General features: G+C 42.4%; 1 protein-coding gene across 1 annotated transcript in view; it reads left to right on the forward strand.

Moving 5' to 3' along the window:
- Positions 1-17,797, forward strand: part of LOC148538795 (bifunctional heparan sulfate N-deacetylase/N-sulfotransferase 3-like) — a 298,794-nt gene that overhangs the window by 159,814 nt on the left and 121,183 nt on the right. The gene's annotated exons all lie outside the window — the stretch shown is intronic.

Raw genomic sequence — 17,797 nt, forward strand, 5'->3', positions numbered from 1 at the left:
CTTATTTAATGTATGCACAATACTTACCATAATAACCAAACAGGTTTTGAAAATACTACACTATCAGTGCTTTCTTATCTTGTATTGTTTATATATATATATATATATATATATATATATAATGTCTCATGTTGCCACACTCTCTCTCAGATGTTTGATGAGTAATTGATGAAGGTTGATTACGCTCATAATATAACCATCATCCATTACTTTGTAGTCCATTGTCTACACTCTTTGTATCAAATTTGCACACCAGCTATGATCGACTATGATATCCTACTCAATGGAGTTCTTGTTGGACTGTTTTGAATTAACCATCTGATTGTGCCGCAGTGGGGAATTTGCATTAAACTGATCTGCAGTTTCTCAACTGTTTTTCTTATTAGCACTTTTGGCAATAAAGTTTCCATTTTAATCTTTCCACGCAGCAGAATGCATTGACCTTTATTGTCCCAGCTCTATTCATAGACCATAAAGTCAGAGAAATGTGAATCTACAATTACATTATGGACTGGAATTATATGTAATGGTGGAGCAAAACAAAAACGCAAAGATTAAGCCAGGAAAACAATATGTATTTACATGAAAATCCCAGCTCTAGCAATGACATAGCATGCATTAATGTGGCAGGGATAATATTCAGTTTTGCTGATTAACCAAAAAACTTTTCACAATTTGTTTATCCTACCAGTATGTTAATCAGTTTATTTTACATGATATAATAGTATTAGTAGAAAATTGTGGCCATCTAGTCACTTTGATAGTCTCTATTAGACTGATGAAATTGGCAAATAGCATAGGAAGTACTTTTGTGCAAAATAAAAGGATATTTCTGTGAATGTAGATTGTACAGCATACCACAAAAATGTGACTTCTTAACTTGGATATGTAAATATTACTAGTTCTACAGCTGAAGCAATATTCAATTACTGTATACTGTACCTGGATATTCATCTCTTCCTCTTGATGATAGATGTCTTCGCAGACTCTATTATACTGGTGCTAGAAAATAGAATTTTTTGAGGTGAAATGTACAATTAAATTAACATTTGCCATTTGTGCAACAAGTTGTCTTCTTAACCTCATATTAGTAACGTACACATGAATTAATTCAGACATATGTACAGTATGTGCAACTTCACATAGTGCATATCTCCCATACATTCTAGGCAGGGCCGTAACTAGGGTAGTGCGACCAGCAGGGGCTGGCTGGCAACTTTTAGCCTGGGGGGCAAATGCATGCAGGCGGCCCTGGCAGAGGAGTGGCGTGTAGCCAGGGTGCCTGAAGAACGTGCTTGCTACGGTGCTCCACCCCCCCTCAACTATTCCAGGGAGGAGGTGGGTCCATATGGGATTAATATAAAGTAAAAATAAAGATTAGGGGCAGCTCCCTGTCGTAGTGCCCATATGCACTGCCCTCATGTTCCCCAGGAGAGGACCCCCTTATGCAGGCCTCCAGTAGTGCCCCCAGTAGTGATCCCCCCTATGCAGTGCCCCTTATACAGTGCCCCCAGTAGTGGTCCCTCTTGTGCAGTGCCCCTTGTGCCCCAGTAGTAAGCCCCTTATATAGTGCCCCCAGTAGTGGTACCCCCTATGCAGTGCCCCTTATAAAGTGCCCCCAGTAGCAGTCCACCCCCCCATGCAGTGCCCCCAATAGTGGTAACCCTTATGCAGTGCCCCTTAAATAGTGGCCCCAGTTGTAGTCTCCCCCCTATGCAGTACCCTCAGTATTGCCATTTTTATAGAACCCCTGGCAGTGGTCCCTCGATGCAGTGCCCCCAGTGGTAGTCCCCTCCCCCCTATGTAGTGCCCCTAGTAGTAGTCTCCTCCCCCCTATGCAGTGCCTCTAGCAGTTGTCCTCTCCCCTTGTAGTGCCCCTAGTAGTAGTAGCCCCCCTTTGTAGTGGCCCTAGTAGTAGTAGTGCCCCCAGTAGTAGTCCCCCCTTGTAGTGCCCCCAGTAGTAGTCCCCCCAGTTGTAGTCCCCCCTTGAAGTGCCCCCTGTAACAATCACCAGTAGTGGTCTCCACCTTGCAGTGCCACCAGTAGTTGTCCCCCCATGTAGTGCCCCCCCTGTAGTCGCCCCCCCTTATAGTGCCCTCAGTAGTAGTCCCTCCCTCTTGTAGTGCCCCGGTAGTGGTTCCCCCTTTGTAGTGCCCCATTAGTAGTAGTCCCCTCCTTGTAGTGCCCCCAGTAGTAGTAGCCCCCCCTTGCAGTGCCTCCAGTAGTGGTTCCCCCCTTGTAGTGCCCCCAGTAGTAGTAGTCCCCCCCTTTGTATTGCCCCCAGTAGTAGTAGTCCCCAACTTGCAGTGCCTCCAGTAGTGGTTCCCCCCTTGTAGTGCCCCCAGTAGTAGTAGTACCCCCTTGTAGTGCCCCCAGTAGTAGTAGTCCCCCCTTGTATTGCCCCCAGTAGTAGTCCCCCCAGTTGTAGTCCCCCCCTTGAAGTGCCCCCAGTATCAATCCCCAGTAGTGGTCTCCACCTTGCAGTGCCGTCAGTAGTGGTCCCCCCTTGTAGTGCCCCCCCTGTAGTCGCCCACCCTTATAGTGTCCCAAGGAGTAGTCCCTCGCTCTTGTAGTGCCCCCAGTAGTGGTTCCCCCTTCATAGTGCCCCCATTAGTAGTAGTCCCCCCCTTGTAGTGCCCCCAGTAGTAGTAGTCCCCCCCTTGCAGTGCCTCCAGTAGTGGTTCCCCCCTTGTAGTGCCCCCAGTAGTAGTAGTCCCCCCCTTGCAGTGCCTCCAGTAGTGGTTCCCCCCTTGTAGTAGTAGTCCCCCCCTTGCAGTGCCTCCAGTAGTGGTTCCCCCTTGTAGTGCCCCCAGTAGTAGTAGTCCCCCCCTTTGTAGTGCCCCCAGTAGTAGTAGTCCCCCCTTGTATTGCCCCCAGTAGTAGTAGTCCCCAACTTGCAGTGCCTCCAGTAGTGGTTCCCCCCTTGTAGTGCCCCCAGTAGTAGTAGTCCCCCCTTGTATTGCCCCCAGTAGTAGTCCCCCCAGTTGTAGTCCCCCCCCTTGAAGTGCCCCAGTAGTGGTCTCTCCCTTGTAGTGCTAGCCCCTCCCCCAGTAGACACACGTAATAAAAAAAACCACTTACCTCAATCCCCGCTCCCGCCATCGCCATCCGCTCCTCCGTCTGTCCTTCCCAGGCCGGGCCGCTCTGCATTATGGGAGAGACGTCATGACATCATGACGCCTCTCCCATTGCCCACTGTGGGAGCCGGAAGATGGAGCGGCTCCTGCAGTGGGTGCAGCAGCAGCTAATGAGAGTCTGACAGACTCTCATTGGCTGCTGATCAAAACAAACACACAGCTGCCGGTGCCGGCGGCTGTGTGTTTGTCACTTGTGTAGTGCTGACCAAACTCCGTCCGGTCAGCGCTACACACGCAGTGCAGTCTATGTCACAGTGACACAGACTGCCCGCGGCCCGCATGAAGCTGCGGCCCGGGGGGCACATGGCACCCTGCCCCCCGGCCCAGCCCACCACTAGCGACCAGTGCCATGGCACAGGGCACCGCAGGGCAGGGGGCGCTGTTCGGCCCTGTCAATTTTCCTGTTTAGTACTCACTTGTAGCTTCCTCTTCTTTTATCCCCAGCATCTCCTGGCTTCCCCTATCTCTTCCCTGGCCCTTCCCCATGAGGCCATGGCCCTTTTTCAGGTGCACTATCTTATGTCTCTATTTAAAAAATGGGGGAGGGGGGGCGCCAATGCTCTCTCTGGCATAGGGCATCAAAAGGTTTAGTTACGGCTCTGATTCTGGGGTATATTTACTAAAGTGTGGGTTTTTAGAAGTGGAAATGTTGCCATTAGCAACCAATCAGAATCTAGCTATTATCTTCTGGAAGGTACTAGATAAATGATAAGTAGAATCTGATCGGTTGCTATGGGCAACATCTCCACTTCTAAAAACTTACACTTCAGTAAATATACCCCTCTGATTTCTCTGCTTTTGCCTTTCCATGCTGGTGTCTCGAGTCTGCCTGTATCGGTCTACCCACAGTATGGGGTGGAGAAATGCAGTAATTTTTCAGGGCAATCTGGGAGCAAATTTGAAATAAATGTGCTGCACTGTGATTACCTGCAAGACTGTCACATAGAGAATCATGAGAAATCATGATTATGGGAGAATCAATTTAGGTGGCATAACCATGATCTGCGGTAGTCCATCATGTTGAATTAATTTAGAGATTGGTCAATGGAGAACCAATCGTTAGCTGGGTAACAGTCAATGCAGAAGGGTTTTGGTAACATAGAGAAATGTCAAATTGAAGATGAGTTTAAGAGAGCTAAGACATGATCTGATGGAGAATCAATACTGGTGGCATAACATTGGAGACCATCCATACAGAGGGCATAAACGACAGAATAATCAGTACAATACATGGTGTCTGACCTTGGTGAGAACGTTTATTTATGACCTGTTTAGGAAAATATTATGTGTCAGTTTCTGAAAACTAATTTGTAAATTAGAGATAGTGTGATAGAATGCGCTGACAAAGATATTATAAGTCCAATTGAACAGAAAGATTTCTTATTATGGGTCAAAGTAGACGTGATACCATTTTTCTACTGCCACACAGAAATGAAGATTAGACTCCACAGAACAGAGATAGTTGAACATAGATAATAAACAGGAGCATACATTGCTTACATATAGCCCTATTTATTGTTGGATGATGCATACATACCAAATAGTGTCCATATTTAAATTTGTGCATACAGTAATGGTGTGTGCACATAAGTGTTGCGCTCCTTTTGGAGAAGCACCCTAATAAGAAATTAATGCATCTCCAGATAACTTCCCTAGAAAGTGTACAATTGTGGGTACAGGAGATCAGGTGTAAAGATATGTGATGAAGATGATGGCACCAGCCATACACATGTTTGCATGTAATAAATTATAAATAACAGTTGTGGGGAAATTTGTATTTAATTACATTATATATGAACAATGATATTTTTTAATAATACTGCTAAAACCTTACTCCCTTTTGTGTATATGACACATTGGGGGAGATGTACAAAGCTCAGAAGCGGGATCAGCGCACGTTATGTCCCTGTCCCTGCTGTCGGCTCCAGGCTGCATGCGGGGATCTCGCGATACTTGCGAGATCCCGCGCATGCTCAGTGGAGCCGGCCGGGAAGAGACACAGCGCTTCAGCACTAGGCTGATGCGCTGCTTGTCTCTAGCGGGTAGCGCCGGAGGGGGGAGTTAACGCTCCCCCTCTCCGGTCGATGAGATATTTATACATCTCATCGGTAGTGCTTCCTGCTTCGCCTCGGTAAAGAGGCGAAGCGGGAAGCATTATAGCGGCACGGTAAGTGCCGCTATAATACATCTACCCCCTTATTACATAATATTGTGTAGAAATAAGTTAATGCATCACAGCACAATCATAAGGCATAAGTATATACAGTACATATGTATGCTTCATGCATGCTTAATATTGAGCCTATATTTTGAGTTGGGCATATCTTTGAATGTGTATGACTCAACATACACATGTACGACCTCAATTCATAATGTTCTAATGTGGCTATCTGTAAATGATACCCATAGAGTGCTGGTTGGATGGGTACTAGTGTCTCTAGACTCACAAGATTTTGATAGTAATTAATACTTACAGTATGGGAATTATGTGAGAATATTCAAACACTGAAGAGCACTCACTTACTATATGAGCAGTTGTAAAGAAGATGCAAATAATGTCATACCAATTTTATAACATACATATTTGTGGTACTCACTACTTGATTGAGCGCTAAGCCTGCGAGAATGCTGTCTATAACTAATTGCTGCTTAAGAGATGTCAACGCAACTACAGTTCTATTTTTCATACCCTTCATGGCAGGGTTGTTTCTAGAGTGGAGGGGGCCCCCTCCTCTCTGTCCGGCGGCCGGCGCTGCACTCATAGACTTTGGGTACTAGAGTGTATCCAGAGTCTATAGCGCATACGCAGGTCACCGGGAAAATGCCCCCCGCGGCCATTTTCCCTGTACTGCGCATGCACAGACGATGGGAAAATGGCTGCAGCGGCCATTTTCTAGCTGTTTTTTAAAGCACGGACTCAGGAAAAGTAGGTATAATATGGGTGCAGGGTGTGCGGTGCGGAGCCCAACCCCCCTCGTGTGCCCCTCACACCTTGCACCCATTATAAATACGCCCCTGCTTCATGGTTTTGGCATTTGTAGAACTGGTTTCTACTGAATTTTCCTCTCCCCATCATCTGTATATTCAAATGATTTACCATGTCATGTGTCCTACATCAAATGCAGGTAATGCGTACTGATCCTGTGGGAAACGCTAAAGCCAAACACAACATATAAGTGAAATCATTAAAAAGTCTACACATTTAGCAGTTTTGTATCACAAACAAACACTGACTAGCGCTGTAACTATTGTTTAGCTGGGTTTCTTTTGCAGTAATTGAGTGTCAGGCTTTGATTAAAAAAAGAAAAAAGTTAAGAAGATTTAGATTGATTTAAATTCTTTGCTTGGAATGGAAACAAACTAAATGGATGCATATAAAACAGCTAAGAGCTACTAAATATAGACATGTGTTTAGCAGTGATAAACTAAATGATATGCATATTTAGTCTTACCTGCAGCACCAGATCTGGCTTCTACCAGCAAATTGGCAGAACCTATGAACGGTGGATTATTCTGACTGGAATTAGTAAAGTAGAATTATATCTTAAAAGTGTGTAGTTTCTCTGTTTGCTGTACTCATTTTTTATTTCCCCACTTGCAATTTGATAATCTTCAACTTAAACTTCAACTTAATCACAGAAACGCGCTTCAGATTATCCATTTTCTTACTGTGTGTGTCACATTCTCCTGGGTTTTTCAACTCAGGATTTTTATGTTCTAATCTGTTCTCCTTTAACTCTAAGATAACATACAGTACTTGATCCTAGTGTTCATTGCTTCTGAATTATATCCTTTCTTCCTGTTAACAACTCATTCCTAAACTATCCCCAGAAATTGTTCCTGCTGAAACCCAGTACATTTTTCTGCACCATATGGTGTCATGCGACTGAATTAGTCTGTCAGTTTATTTAAGATATACTCATTAATCAGAAAAATGCCCTATAGATATTGAAAACGGGTGTTTTTGTTTGCTGGAGTTAAGGCTTCCACGAAGAGATTTGTCTACTTTCTTTGTTGAAGGCTTTGCATGAGGAAGCCTATCTATCAGGATGGCAATAGCAGGAAATATCCAAAGAATAGTAGATCAACATTATAAATATACTGTGTGTGTGTACAGGTTGAGTCTCCCATATCCAAAATGCTTGGGACCAGGGGTATTTTGGATATGGGAATATTCCGTAATTTGGAATATTTGCATACTATAATGAACTATCTTGGAAATGAGGCCCAAATCTAAACACAGAATGCATTTATGTATTATATACACCTTATACACATAATCTGCAGGTCATTTTATACAATATTTTCAATCTTTTGGGGCTCAAACAAAGTTTGTGTAGATACATGAAATTAATTTAGGTTTCATATACACCTTATACACAAAGCCAGAAGGTAATTTATACAATATTTGTAATAATGTTTTGCCTTAAACAAAGTTTATGTAAATTGAACCATCAAAAAGTAAAGATTTCACTATGTAAGTCATGCTAAAAAAAATCCGTATTTCGGAATATTTGGGTATGGGAGACTCAACCTGTGTATATATATATATATATATATATATATATATATATATATATATATGTGTGTGTGTATATATATATATATATATATATATATATGCATATATGTATATTCCTATAAAGGAGCTACCTGCCTGTTGTGAACTCTATCCCCTTGAAGAAGTCCGTTGGAGTGGAAACGCGTTGGGAGCCTATACCCTGCCTGTCTATATCTTCATGTACACTTGAACTAAGATAAGACATCCAGCTATTTATATATTTTTTATTGAAAATATATTTTTTATTGAAAAATTCTATTCTTTGCACTTTATCCATTCTCGATGCTTGTATGTCCATTGCTGTTTTTCTTGTATTTTTTAAAGTCATGTCTTTTATGTGTTTTCATTAAATATCTATTTATATATTTCTGATTGTACTTTACACTTTATACTGTTATTTTAACTGAATTTCTAACAGTCACCTATATTTATGCACTCCTAGCACTTTAAGGCGCTCTGACCTAATCACCTTGTTTACATTTGCTATAGAAGTCTTTGACCTAGACTGATTCTTAGATTGGGTTGAGCAGACACCCCGTTATTGTGGGGCAGAAGGCTATTTAATACTGTGTGTGGCACATCTCTAATTACTGGCGCTCTAGAAACCTTATAGACATATATATATATATATATATATATATATATATATATTGGCACTTAACTTTAGTAATCAACACAAGTTCAGAACAGTGTTCTTGCATACAATCAGTGAAGTAGATTTCTAAAGGCAAGAGGCGCCTCCTAGTGCATTAAATTAGTATATTCTCATTCAGGGGCCTATTTATCAATATTATTTTTACTAAAAAAAATGTGAATAGGGTGCTTTCACACCTTTTTCACATTATTTTAGCATCACATAAATGTATTAAAGGGCAATTAGAGTAGTTTTCATGAAAAACTACTCAATGCCCTTTAATTCGCATATTTCTTAGTATGCAGATCATATTTCCCATACTTGTAATGGCAAATGTGAGCTACTTTAGATTTACTAATAATAAATTGTAAAAAAAAAAATGGTAAAGCCCTATGATAATAACACCAGATGGTGTGTCAGGGCCTTCATCCTGGTCCCCCGACTCCTTAAATAGACCAAAAGCTGATCACTGGAAAAAAAAACACTTACCTGATTCCAGGGACTGGAGATCGGTACTCTGGTGAGGTCCTCTGGGGCTCCGGTCAGCTGGTCTTCGGGCTCCTGCACTGCGTCCCTGGTCAGCTGTTGCATAGAACAGCTGACCGGGGTCACAGTGCAGGAGCCAGAAGACCAGTTGACCGGAGCCCCAGAGAGAGGACCTCACCGGAGCACCAAACCTCAGGCAGGTAAGTTTAAGCTAGGGGGGTCGCGTAGGGGGGGTGTTTGTGATCACAGGGGAGGAGTGGCGGCTGGTGACACATACGCACAGGTACAGACTCACTGTATTTTCTGCAAAAATAGTATGTGAAGTGGAATCGCAGGGACAGAGGTATATCGCAAGATCTCCCCCTGAATACAATTTTTTACACATACTTGTGATGTATTCAAATATTGCTTTGCGATACTGGGCGGATTTTTATCACAGCCAATCTGCATCTGAGATGCTGATTGTGAGGATACCGGGTTTATGCGTGCATTATTTTCGCCATTTCGCCCTTCAGCACCTTGCACAGTACCCCGGTTCCTTTAGAGTCCCTTTAGATCGCACAGGAAATGGCACAATAGCAAAGGTACACGTTACCTTTTATTTACATACACACTAATTCTACATGTAAATCAGCAACTACAAACTATTATACAGTATATACAGAATTGTTAGTAGTATTAGCTACACTTTAGTGATCCCACACACATGTCGCTACAGCAGAGGCCCCTTTAGTGTTAGAAAGGTGGACAGTTACTGCTTCACGCTTACCCGCATGGGCTGGGGAAACTACGCTTGTGCGAGACTGTTGTGTCAGTCCACGCTTCTACGGGAAATGGGTTCTCAATCCTTGAATAGTGGTTCCCGGCCGATTGGCCTGATGGTCCTCTGCTCGCCAAGGGCAGGGTGTGCCGGCCAATTATCCAGCTCCAGCTGGAACAACAGTCGCACACCACGGGACTGCTCTAGTGGGAGCGTATGCGTGGGCTCCGTGGATGGCAGGCTAGCAGGATCTCCTGACTCCTGTGCCCAGTGCTGCCTATGTCCTGCCCCTCCGGCTAGGAACTCCACTCAGATCAGACTGCTAAAAACCCCTGCGGATGGCATTTTGAAACCTCTGATGTTCCCACAGTTAGGTGACACCCCTGAGCCCTAGTATTGGGTAGTTTGAATTAGGGATGTGCAGGCTCGGTTCTACTCGGTTCCGTTCGGTTCTTTTTACCGAACCTTATTGGCTATCCAAAACTCGTGACAGCTGAAACCCAATAAGATCCGGTAAAAAGAACCGAACGGAACCGAGTAGAACCGAGCCTGCACATCCCTAGTTTGAATACAGCGGCTGGATACAGAGCAGTTTGTGAGCATGTCATTCCCTGCTCCCCACATTGTCAGACCCACAATTTGCCACTTTGGAGTGAAGAGGGCCTGATTCAGAGATGTAAGCTAATGCCACTGCAGCTGGAAATTGGTACCCAGTGGCTGTGTGAAAATATGCAAGACCACAGGATTTGTAATAAGACGACCACCAGTGACTTCGCAAGTCAAAGCGACTGCGTACAAAGATCTGCTCAGTCGCAGTTCAGTCAAATATCAGCCTACTGAGTAACCCTATGATTGTGCAGAATGGCCGTGGGTACTGAAACTATTTTGACAGCTCACGGGAACATAGTCGCAGGCAGCAACTCACCTCAAAAATAGTTTAGAAACAGCTGTGTTTGAGTCACCACTCTCCCTTCATTGTCGCCCACAAACGGTCCTGTCTGTCAATTACTTTGCAAATAAATTCTCACTGCAAGTGGTAATGTAAATGACGCATGTGCAGTTCTGCTCAGATGCATGTGCAGATTACTGGTAATCACTCAAACTCTAAATATCAGCATTGCATCTTTCTCTGAATCAGGCCAATAGTTACATGCTGGTCGCTGCAAATATACTTCTATGGGTGCAAAGCACCCCAGCCAAGAAAACTCATCACTTTCACAGAGATTACCAGCCTAGTGTTCCTGTACAGTACCTTTCCTTAGTTGCCATGATAAGTAACACAATCATTTTGTGCCCACTCCATATGACAGCAAAACAAATAATAATTGAATAGGATTAAGGCAAAACTTTAGTTAATACGTGAAAAACAGGGAATTTAATAGTCCTCAAAGCCCATTGGAGAGCTAAAAGCTTGTATTTGAGATTTATCTGACAGTTCAGCAGATGAAAAATTATGGTGGGTGCTAAAGTACAGTGTAACAGGGCATGATTGAATCTGTCTTTCGAGACATATGGAATAATTAAAGGAACGTGTTTTCAGTATATCAGTGTTTGAAAACAGCTGTATTAATTAGTGGTCCAGATTAATTTAAAGTGTATCCATGAAATGTTTACTGTTAGTCATCCCAGAGGACCAGAGGCAATAAATGCTGTGTAAAGCACATTATAATTAACATTCAAAGGTAATTTTTTTAGGCTCTCTTACAGGCAATGGAATGCCAATGTCCCCATTTCCAAACATAGATAAATATAAGTATATCTAATAACTGTATATATTGTTTCAAAAGTTTACAAAAAAAAGCTTGCCAGCCTCCCTACTAGAAAATTCCAGATCCATGCCGCCTGGTTGATGCTCTTGCCTGCCACCATTGTGACCCCTGGAGTGGCAATTTTTTGCTACCTTAATGACCGCAGTATAATAGCAGTGGCATCCTGGGACCCTTGTGGATCTGTATCTCCTTCGTGTTTTGGATCTTGATTTGGTTTTGCCAAAACCGTCCTTGCGTGTTTTGGCTTTGGTTTTTGATCTGTATTTTCTTTCAAAATTGATAAAAACTGCTAAAATTACATAATTTGGCCTTTTTTTTGTTCCAACAGTATTATTAATCTCAATAACATTAATTTCCACTAGTTTCCAGTCAATTTTGACCACCTCACAGCTCACAATATAGCTTTCATCCAGTTTATGCCCAAATGTTACACCAAGCTAGCTGACTAAATAAGCCACAGCAGTGGGCGTCACAAACACGTGGCAGTTCAATGCCCAACATAGCACATAAGGTAACATATGTTTTCATTAATCAAAAGGCCCGAGGGAGATTGAGTATCTATGTAGTTGAAGGCAGGGAAAGGAAGGGCTGATTCATAGTTAATTTTAATTATTTTTTTTATTCCAAAGCAAATTTATGAGGGAGGAGGGGAGAGCATGGGTGAACAATATGTCCCTTGTTTTGCCCACAAAATCAACTTGGTGGTTCACAATATTTTTTTAAATTAAAGGGGCATGCAGAAGATGCTGTCTGTGGCCATAAACATTTCTAGCCATTTTTGTAATTCAGCCACTGCATGTCAAAGATTGCAGCAGCTGTGGCAGTTCAACTCCCAATATTGCATATCAGGAAACAAATGTTTTCATTATTCGAGAGGATTGAGGGAGTTGGAGTATGAATGTTGTTGAAGGCAGGAAAGGAAAGTTTGATTAGTAGTAAATTTAATTAAATTTTTTGATTCTGAAGCAAATTTATGAGAAAGGAGGGGAGACATTTACAAAAGAATACAAAAAATATTGAAATCATTCACATCAGTCCTTGCCCCAGCTGAATCCTTGGGAGTGGTTCTTCATCCCAGAAGGGGACCAGGAAGACTACTAGTAGTAGTTTAAAAAAAACAGTTGACTGTTTAACAATCCTTTGCAAGGGGGAACAAGTATGACAGCAGTCAACCAGTTACACAGCAGATCACTGACACAATAGCATCTATTCTGCTATTAGATGTGCATGCAACAGCCGCCAATAATGCAGTGTGTTTTAGACAGTTAATTGAGGTTCTGTGTCCCTGCTACCAAATCCCATCTAGATTCCACTTCACTAGAAAAGCAATTCTCAGACTGTACAGCGACATTTTAAAAAAACTTAATTAGTGTCCTCCAAAATGCCGTTGTACTCACTGTCCTCTTAAACACAGATATGTGGACAAGCAGAACAGAGCAAATGCAAGATTATATGACTGTACAAGCCCACTGTGTGTGTGTGTGTTGCCTTCAGTCGCACCAACAGCAGCAGCATCTAAGAACAGCAGCTCATACTACTCTGTGTATCATCGATTTCACTAAGAGGCATACTGCTGAAAACCTTTTAGAAAAACTCAAGGAAAATGGCTTACCCTGCTTTGACTCTCCTCAGAATTGTGATTTCTGACAATGCCAACAATATTGTGAGAGCATTACAGCTGGGTGAATTACACCACATCCTATGTTTTGCTCATGCAATCAACTTGGTGGTGCACATTTTTTTTTAAATAACAGGGTGGTGCAGGAGATGCTATCAGTGGCCCAAAAACTTTCTAGACATTTTTGCCATTCAGCAGGTGCATGTAGAAGATTGCAGCACCTGCAAGAAATGTTGTATTTGTCCTGTCACCAACTGAAGCAAGAGGTAGTTACAAGGTGGAACTCCACCCTTTATATGCTTCAGCAGATGGAGGAACAGCAAAAAGCCATCCAAAGCTGCAAAGCAAACTATGACTTAGGAAGAGGAGGGGGAATGCACCTTACTCAAGCTCAGTGGAAAATACTTTCCGTGTTGTGCAAAGTGCTGAAACCCTTCAATGTAGTCACCTGTGAAGTGAGTTCAGATACTGCCAGCTTGAGTGAGGTAATTTCCTTAATTAGACTGTTGGAAAAGCAACTTGAGAAACTGAAGGAGGAGCTGAAACAAAGTAATTCTGCAAAGTATGTTGGACTTGTAGGTCAAGTCCTTTATTCACTTCACCAGGATCCAAGGGATATCAGGTCCTTCCTATCGGATCAATAAATTTTGGCAACCATGTTCATTCTTAGGTTTAAGTCATACATCATGTCTTTCTTCCCAATGGACACAGATCTGAAGAGATGCAAAGACCTGTTGGTAAGCAAATTGTCAGATCAAGTGGCATGTGATGGCTCCTCCTTCAGTTTCTCCAGCAAATGTGGCTGCCAAGGAAAAACTAAACTTTACCAAAAGATCCACTGGTGATGTAGATGAGTCAACACAACCAAGGTTTGACATCTGGTCGGGTCTAAAAGAATTGCCTACAATCAAATTAATGAGACCTCTACCGTGACTCCATCTGATGTGGTCACCATTCAAAGAATGGTTGAGGATTATATTTTTTAATGATAGTATCCAAATAGACATGTCAGACAGTCCATTTGACTACTAGTAGAAAAAAAGGCAATTTGGAGGCCCTTGTAAAAACTGGATTTGCTTTACTTGAGCTGCCCATCCTCCAGTGTGTACTCCGAAAGAGTTTTCAGCACAGCCGGGAACCTTCGGCATAGGAAACTACTTCTTCAAATTGTGGAAAAGATGATGTTCATCAAAATGAACTACAAATTCCACGAGGAAGACCTTTACTGCCAATTACATCCAAAAATTACAGAGGCACCTGTAATGGTGGATTCCAACAAGGACAAATTAATATTGTGTGAAGAAAGATGATGTAGACACTGATGAGGGTGAGGAATTGGATGATGATGGTGACAACATGTTGCCTCTGTAAAGCCAGTTTGTGCACATAGGGATCATTGCCAGTAATGTCAGCTGCCCATTGGTAGCTTGTCTTTTGGGGGCCCAAACAAACCAATCACTTCGTAATTGAGGAAATTGTTGGTGAAGGTTTTGGTGGTGAAGATGGCAGGTGCTTCGATCTAACAGAGAGAAGGGAGCTAGCTGACTCTGAACTGTTTGTTGTTACTTTTTTAGCCAAAGTTTCTAAATTTTGCAAAAACTTTTTTGGTGGATGCACTGCAGGTGACATAACAGGGAGAAGGTTCCTAGATGTTTAAGGTCCCTAGCTCTACTTACTATGGCTTTACAAAGGGTACAGATGGATTGACAATTGTCCGGAGTAGATATAATTCCACACATAAGAAGTAGTTTGTCTTATGCCCGAACATGACAATGGGCTTTTCCTTATCATGGGCAACAACTGTTTCTTCCACTGGTGCCTGATTTACACAAACAACATCCTCATCAACAACATCCTCATTATCAACATCCTTATTAGCGACAGGTACACAAATATCCTCCTCAATCTAGTGCACTTACACAGAAGCATCCACGATTACTATGTCACCATTCATAAAAGGCCTTAGCCTTTCCTTGCCACTTCATGTGGTGAAAGGCATATTGCCAATTTTATCTTTCTGCAGCTAAATTTCCCTTTGATGTGTTTTTCTTTTCCAATGTAAATGATTTCTTCTTTGATTTTAGATGCCCTGACTTAAGTCATGTATGCCCTTGGGCATCAGGTTTAGTAGATGACATAGACGGACAAATATCGTCATGACTGGTGGCACTGGCAGCAGCTCCAGCACTAGTATGTTGTTCCTGCTCTCCTCTCAACTGATCATTCTCCATATCAACAAACACAAACGAAGTGGAGTACAGCACACACGTCAATTTGTACCAATTTTAAATATTGCACTGCGATATCAATGACCTACAGTGTCAAAATATTTTTTATGAATAAAACACTGCGCTACCACTTACAGTGTCACAATATTTTTTATGAATACACTGCGCTACCAAATACAGTGTCACAATATTTTTTATGAATAATACACTGCGCTACCACTTACTTTGTCACAATATATTTTATGAATACACTGCGCTACCACTTACAGTGTCACAATATTTTTAATGAATAATACTCTGCGCTACCACATACAGTGTCACAATATTTTTTATGAATACAATTCACTACCACTTACAGTGTCACAATAGGTCTATATTACACTACGGTTCCACTTACAGTGTCACAACTCACAATATGTGTATGAATATTACACTACGCTATGACTTATGTTGTCACAATACATGTATGGATATTAAACTGCGGTCTGACCGGCAGTGTCACAGTAAAACAAAATAATAATATAGTACACTGGGGTCCAGGACAAAAATATATATATTTTAATAAATTATATTATCAGCGTTCATTTTTTTTTACACTGGGATCCCTTAAACGGACAGAGCACCCCTGCCCCTGGATGGACACTGAAACCCCTGGATGGGCACAGCAGCCCATGCCCTGGATGGACACACCAGCACCTGAATGGACACAGCAGACCCTGTCCCTGGATGGACAGAGCACCCCTGGATGGATACAACAGCCCCTGCCCCTGGATGGACACAGAAACCCCTGAATGGACACAGCAGCCCCTGCCCTAGATGGGTACAGCAGCCCCTGGATGGACACAGCATCTCCTGCCATTGGATGGAAACAGCAATCCCTGGATGGACACAGCAGCGCCTGCCCTGGATGGACACAGCAGCCCCTGGATGGACACAGCAGCCATTGCCCCTGGATGGACACAGCAGCCCTCTGCCCTAGATGAAAACAGCAACCCCTGGATGGACACAGCAGCCCTTGCCTTGGCAGACACAGAAGCCCCTGGATGGACACAGCACCCCTCTGCTTGCTACACTCTCCACAGCTGGAGTGAAATGGCGCAGATGACGGGTTCCTTTATAGTATCTAAAACCTGCGAGAATCCGACAGTGGGAGGATGACATTTTGAAGTGAACACACACAAAAACATAAATACACACTTTTAATATAAACTTTAATTAAGTACGTACTCCCTCAATTACCAAAGTACTAATTACATTTATTTTAACTAGACATTTGAACCAAGCATATGCCGAGTTACCCAGGCCTTGCCCGGCCGCTCTGTACTTACTCTGTGCTATGGCTTCTCTTCTCCTGGTCTTTCCCATCTATGTTGCTGCAGTGGAAGCCACTGAGGGTACTCCATTAGAAAGGGGTGCAGGGCTCTGGGGGGGCAACACCTTTGCTGCCCATGGCACCTGCATGAAGCTTGCAGGATGCCTGAAACTGCACCCTGCAGCCAGATGCTCCAGACAGGCACCCTGCAGCCTGTGGAGCTACCCGCAGTGACCTAGAGCCAGATGCCTCAACTCCTAGGCATAACATCATGACTTTACGAGTTTAGGGGGCAGGGGCGGCACAGGATAGCATAGATCCCTGTTCCAGCCCTGACTAACTCCATCAATAGATAGTGAAAGCTAACAGGAGACAAGCAGCAGATAAATGGAAAGTTAATTAAAGTGGAAATTGTCAGAATACTGCAGTTTCCTGATGATTTTTCATAAAAGGAGGATAATAAATATGACATTTTATTTTAAAATGCAATAACAAAGAAAATATTGAATAGTGGCACTTACTCCATTTACATATACAGAAGTGTTATGGGAAAAAGTGTGATATGATCCAGAACAAAATTGATCAATTGTACTGTACATCTAGTTTCTGTATTAAGTCAAAGGAAACCAAATGAAACCTTAGGCACCTTCAAGCTTGAAATAACATTCTCAGTGAAGTGTCTGTGATATTTCTGTTCTTGGTAATTTCTTTGTACTTGTAGTGTATAGTGTAAGACGACATGGTATAATATTAGTTTAATATTAAAATTGGGGTTATACAAATTTCCTATAGATTTCTCATATTTAAAAACATATAACAGGCAATGAAACATATGTAGAGTATTGTAAAACATAGAATGCTGTCATTTTTTAAACATAGTGTTAAGAGACAGTTAGGTGCTGATTGGTTGGTACTTTATCTTCGTCTACTTAATCTCTCTCCAGGGCTTAGTTCATAGACCACCAAATCTTTAGCAACTGCTCTTTATAAAGAAATTGTTAGCACAATAAGTGTAGAGGTTTAATTAATATGTAACTAGATACAATATTAAAGATGATGTGTTATATTCACAAAAGGCAAATATCATATTTAAGGGTCGGTACAAATTCAGGAATGGTCCCTGATAACCTTTTGTGTTGATGCAATTGTTCTTTACACTGACTGATGACTTCCTGGTCCTGGCCAACAAACTCCTGGTGGGTTTAATAGCAAGGCAACTGGATCTCAGATGATAGCAATTACATTTAATAGAGACGGGAGACCTGTGCTTCAAATTTATGGGTTGTGTCAGG

The sequence above is a fragment of the Taudactylus pleione genome, unplaced genomic scaffold (assembly GCF_031769625.1).
Source record: "Taudactylus pleione unplaced genomic scaffold, aTauple2 ptg000036l, whole genome shotgun sequence".
Lineage (NCBI taxonomy): Eukaryota > Metazoa > Chordata > Amphibia > Anura > Myobatrachidae > Taudactylus > Taudactylus pleione.